Source organism: Arachis hypogaea, chromosome 18 (genome assembly GCF_003086295.3).
Source record: "Arachis hypogaea cultivar Tifrunner chromosome 18, arahy.Tifrunner.gnm2.J5K5, whole genome shotgun sequence".
Lineage (NCBI taxonomy): Eukaryota > Viridiplantae > Streptophyta > Magnoliopsida > Fabales > Fabaceae > Arachis > Arachis hypogaea.
In genome coordinates this window covers 93,365,620-93,371,992 of record NC_092053.1, presented here as the reverse complement: position 1 = coordinate 93,371,992, position 6,373 = coordinate 93,365,620, and the positions used below count along the sequence as shown (strand labels likewise).

Here is a 6,373-nt window from a genome sequence, read left to right as displayed (position 1 = left end):
CTCGATCTTTTCTTTCTTTTGTTTTCTCTTATATACATGAGGGTGGGAGTGATTGGCGACTGAGAGATGTGAGAAAATGTGTATGTTAGTAAAATTAGGGTTAGGTTTGGAAAAAGAGAATAAAGATAGAATAGAATTTTTTATAAAGTTGGAGAGTAGAGTAGTAATTTAAAACTAAATGTAATTCATTAAAAAATTTTTAAGAATACTATTTACTTATCAACTTACTAGCTAATTTTAAATAATTACTCTAATTTAAAATTAGAGATAATTTAATAATTTTTTTTAGTTCATAAAATTTTAATATTAAATTCTAAATATCTATTATTCAAATTATATCGTACAAAATCCTTATTACTTTTTAATTACTGAAATTTTTAAATTTCAAACATGTTAAATGTTTAATTATTATAAAAATTATATAAGAATTCTATTTAATTTAAACTCTATTTATTAAAATTTGATTTAGTTACCGTTAATAAAATAATTTTTAAAAATAAAATCTTAAACAAATAAAGTAAATTGAAATAAAAATTATATAAGAATTCTATTTAATTTAAACTCTATTTATTAAAACTTGATTTAATTACCATTAATAAAATAATTTTTAAAAATAAAATCTTAAACAAGTAAAAGAAATTGAAATTAGTTTATAATGAAATTTTCAAAAAGTTCGAGTTATTACCGCATGTATTTAAGATTTTCTATATTACATCATTCGGTATAAATAAGCATCATACAAATTGTAACTATTTATATTAATCCTAACTGTTCTAACTACCTTATTCTTCACATCAATCACTGGATAAACACAAATAATTTTCACAACAAACAAATGAAAAATATCACTACCTTATACACAGAATCATTTTACTTCTCCAATTCTACATCTCTATCCTATGCGCTTAAGTTTTTTTTCCTAAACATATAATCATTTGCAAATCAACCATTCTTCTATATATAAATTAATTCAATTTAAATAAGGTAGTATAATAATTCTAAACAAAATACATTTTAATAAACACAAACCTAGTGGCAAATAAATCTATAAAACTCCTAAAAACAGCAAAAAAAACTACACCACTACCAAGAACTGCAGCAAATTCTTTTAAAAATCATCAACAAAGAACAATGTTATTAAAACCAAACTCAAAATCACAAAAATGAAGACACTCAAAATATCAGAAAAATTTAACTAATAAAAAAAGCTAAATCAATTAAATTAGAAGGCTACTCACTATGTAATGACAGTCTTGATATCTTGAAAAGAGCCCCGACAATGAGAAATTGGGCTCGAACTCGAAGCTAGAGAGTGAAAGGGTGTTAGAGAGAAAGTGAGAATGGTGAAATGGTGGGAAGGAAGGGTTTGTTGATGTTTTGATTTTCATTTCAGATATTACTGATGACATAAAACAATGAGTTCCGTTCAAGAAGCGTTACCAAGGCTAAGCCGTTCATAAATAAATTAGTGCAAATATATTTTTAATTAAACTCATTACTGACGCCTTAGTTATCGGTAACATATTTTCGTTATTAATATTTAATTTTAGTTGTTTCATTGTGTTTTGTCGATTTTTTGCGATCAACACATTGTTATCATGATTTGACCATCGATACTTTAATTTAAAATTAAAAATATTAATTTATATTGCGTTATCAATGACCAAGGCATCAATAAGATAATTTTAGAATTAATAATAACATTTAATTATTTAATTATTATCCATGGCTTAATCATTGATAAAGTTAGATATAGTGGGACCAACGAATTATAACTCAAATGATATAGGGCTGGTTTGGATAGATTCATAAGTTACCTTCTTTTTTTTATTTTTAACTTAAAAAAAATGTATAGTATTAATATCTAGTACAATTTTTAAAATTAAATTGTAGTTTTTTAAAAAGTTATTTTAGTATTTATGATAAAGTTAAAAAAATGACTTCTCTGATAATAAAAAATTTTTATCACTATTTTCTTAAAATAAGCACTACTTTTAGAATAAAAAAATCAAATACAAAATAACTTATTTATAGATTACTTTTAATATAAGTATTTATTATTTAAACTATTTTTTCAAAAAGAGCTGTTTACCCAAATTTGACTATAGTCTATCTATCATCGTTTAGAAGTCTTGGATTTAAGCCTCACTCCTAACTTAAAAAAAAAAAAAAAAATAGATATGGTTGGACCATTGCATACTCGTTGAGTCGTTGCTAACGAAATATGTGCCATATGGTGCCAATGTTTATCGACGACCTAACAATCGATCAATGTTACCCTCGAAAAAAGTTTTGTTTGCCAATTTTCCAACGATTCAAAGCTTTATGGACAGCTGAGCCGTGGCCAATGAGCCGGCCCAAATGCACCGTCGATGTGATCATCCGTAACGGACGCCTACGTAGCAGTCATTCCTCGTTTGAAAAGTTGATTCCGACAATTATATAGTTGTAATATGATGTTTATTACTAGATATAATTTCCCCAAAAAATATTTTGAATCAATTCCGCTATGGTTTATAGGCTTGTTACTTTGATTCATCCACGTTATATATGCCGATTTATTTTGGTTTTGAAATCATTTCAAGGAGGCTATATAAGGAGCAAGAATAAATGTAAAAGATTGATATGGGATAAAAGTTCTCAAAGTCAAAGAACAAAATTCAACTATGGAAAATACCAAAGAGAAAAGTAACATTAGTAATAAAGCAACAAGAAGAACCGAAAAGCTTAACTAAAATTAGACTAGATGATGATGCCTAGATAGTCGAGGCACTAAAGAGTAGAACTCGATCGATTTCATCCCTTGAGGATAAACAATAAAGTTTATCTAATTAGTTATTTCTAAGAAGGCTACCGAGATTAGCATGAATCATAGAACTTCTATCACCCGCAACTTCTCTAGATGAAGGAAGTTGAGTAACTCCAAAACCAAATCCAGCATCTGGGTGGTGGCCGTGGTGGCGAGAATTCAGAGGAATGTTGTGTAAGCCTTGGTTTCCGTAGCTAGATGATCCTAAACGAAAACCAGGCATGGTGCAAGGCATATGAAGTATGTGGTGGTGCATATGTGCACCTTGATAAAGAGGTATTGAGTTTGAGCCACGGTAAGGTAGATAATTTGTCATGGTTGTTGGGTATGCACATAATTGATGACTAGCATCAAGCGCAAATGTTCCCCTGTTAAACATTTTGTCCATTTTAGAGAGGACTCTCTCGCGCTTATGAGCATTTTGATGTCCGCCTAAAGCTTGAGAGCTGGCGAATTTCTTGTTGCAAAACTTGCAAGGAAACAAGCGTTCTTGCTTCGTCTGGTTTTCAGCAGTTTTCAAGGATTTGAATGTGAAATTGGAGGATGAGTCGCCACTTTCCATGTTATTGTTGTTGCGGCCAAGACTCAAAGAAAGTAACACCTCTGAGTCATGGTCCGCGGCTGGTGGCTCCTCTAACTTGCGCTTGAGATTTCTACTTACAACATCTCCACCAGCATGGAATATTTCCGACATTATTCTAAAATCTTCAAAGAAGGTTGGAGATTTTTGTGATGTTTTTATAGGATTTTGTAGGGTTTATAAGAGGGTATTTATAAATATTTGAATGTTTGATAAAAGGAAAAATATCTGGGATATATGCAATAGGTTAGCTGGACATAGTAGCATAAATTTGATGGGAAAAAGGATATAAATATTCAATAAGCTTTGACGTGTCACACACAACATGATGGATAAATGTGTAACTTTACAAAATTTAGTTTGCAAGTGATTAGTTAGTCTTATACTACGTACATTTTCTAGAATATATAACGCATTGATTTATTTATTTATTTACTGGTATAATTTGTAAATTCACAAAATCTATGTTGAAGTTATTAATTAACTTTGATATATAATGTAAATAGGGGTGTTAGGGAGCCAGTAAATTTAGTGATTTATAACTATTAATTAGTTATTATTAATATTTTAATGGTGTGAGATTTTATTCAATGGTATGGAATTACACATTTTTCTTTTACTAGTTAAATATTAACCAAATTTTAATAAAAGTGTTGCGGCTCTAAACTTTCTCATAATGTAAATACTAAAGCAATTTACCAAGATTCTGAAAATTGGACCGGACCGGTCGGTTCGACTGATTTAACTGCGAACCGACGATGCAAACGGTCCGGTCCTCCTTTAAAAACCGCAGTAGGAAAAACCGCTAAAAAACCAGTGAACTGGCCAAAAACTGACAGGTTGGACCGGACTGGTGACCGGTCGATTGGGCCGAACCGGTGACCGGCCAGTTCTGCTAAACGATACCGTTTTTATTGTTTTAAAAAAAATTAAAAAATGTAACCCGACCCGACCCGCTCGTGGAGCACCCCACCCCCCCTTCTTCCCCCGACCCCCATTCATTCATGATTCATCTCAGTATCTCAGTCTCACAGTGAGTGAACCCTAGCCGCCCTCTGAAGTCTGAACCCTAGCCGCCCAGTCGCCCTCCATCGTCGCCACTGTCTCAGGTTGTCAGCGCCACCGCTGTCGCCTGGTCCTCAGCCCCAGTAGCTCTCCATCGTCGCCTGGTTCCCTGCCCAGTAGCCCTCCATCTCCATCGTCTTCATCTTCTCAACACCAGTAGCCCTCTCATCGTCTTCATCGTCGCGTGGTCCTCAACACCAGTAGCCCTCCATCGACCCTAGGTGAGTGACTCGTCCTCTGCTCATCTTCTTTAGTATAAGAAACATGAAGTTGATACTCTGTGAACTTTCTCTGTGAACTTAGATTTCTGTTCTTTTTTCTGTGAACTTCCTCTGTGAACTTCGATTTCTATTCAATTTCTGTGAACTTCCTCTGCTCATCTTCTTCGTTCTTCGTTCCTCTGCTTTAGGTTAAGAACATGGTTAATTTTCATGCTGTTAATTTTCATTGTGTTGTGGCTGTTTTTAATTTTATTGTGTTGTGGGTGTTATTAATTTCAGTTATGGAAAATAGTATTAATCAAGAAGCAACTGATGGTGTCAAAAATAATTCAAGGGGTCAAAAATCTTCAGAAACAATTTCACTGATGGTGTTTGCAAGTACCAGGTGAAAACTCTTCATACTACCCCTACTTTTGTTGAGGAAGTTCAAGAAAATGAAGTTGTGGATCTATGGCCGAAGATGAAGGAAGAGGCTGAACTTGATGTAAATGAGGAACCTATTCTGAATAGTTACTACCAATCCTCAATTCTGTCTCATGATTCATTGGAATTTGCTTTGGCCAATTACCTTGCTAACAGATTAAGCAGTGCAAGCCTTCCAAGTAACACACTCTTTGATCTTTTTGTTGGGATCTTGAAATCTGACCAAGAAATCATGGATTCTATGAAGGATGATCTCAAAGCAGTTAAGGAAAGAGACCCTGCTTGCATAAACCATGTGCATTGCTTCTTAAACTTCAAAGGCTTCTTAGCATGCCAATCTCATAGAGTTGCTCATAAGCTATGGCTTCAAGGAAGAAAAGTCTTGGCAGTTATGATCCAGAACCGAGTTTTCGAGGTTTTCGCGGTTGGTATTCATCCCGGTGCTAAGATTGGAAGCGGATTCTGCTTGATCATGTAACTGGATTAGTGGTTGATGAAACTGCAGTGATTGGTAACAATGTGTCAATTTTGCATAGTGTGACTTTGGGTGGAACTAGTAAAGCTTCTGGTGATAGGCATCCAAAGATTGGTGATGGGTTTTGATTGGTGCAGGGACTTGTATTTTGGGGAACATTAAGGTTGGTGAATGTGCTAAGATTGGTGCTGGTTCTGTGGTGATTAAGGATGTTCCTCCTAGGACTACTGTTGTTAGTGATTTTGTTATGCTGCTGTTTTGAATTAATTTAGGAGTGATTATTTGTTATGCTACTATTTTGAATTAATTTAGGAGTGATTAATGATTATTTCTAGTTGTATTGTTGCTGTTTGCACCATTGCTCTTTTCACTATTTAACTTTGTATTTTGATATGATCATATGGATTTGGTTGACATTTCATATGTTTTAAATTTGGAAGATATTTAAGATTTATATTAGACTATAATTATATTTTATGATGTTTATATATAATTTATTTATTATTTTATTCTAAAATGGTTTTTTCAGTTGAACCACTGATTGAACCGGTTGGATCAATAAACCAATAAACCAGTAACTAAAGCCGTTTGATGACCGGTCCGATTTTCCGAACCTTGCAATTTACACAAGGCTCTAATCATATCGGCCCAATAAACTTTTCAAGCAACTAACAAAAAATTAGAGACATGTTTAATTTTTAGTAATTAAATAATAGAATAGAGACACGATGATAAAGTTGGGTATATTGGTAAAAAGAAGTTAACATGTATTGATGCCATGTCATCTTAAAGGGTTTTTA

The 6,373-nt window shown here is 32.8% G+C and overlaps 1 pseudogene; it reads left to right on the top strand.

Moving 5' to 3' along the window:
- The first annotated feature begins 4,965 nt into the window (after window positions 1-4,965).
- LOC112770160 (serine acetyltransferase 1, chloroplastic-like) lies at window positions 4,966-5,958 on the top strand (annotated as a pseudogene).
- Window positions 5,959-6,373: the final 415 nt, after the last annotated feature.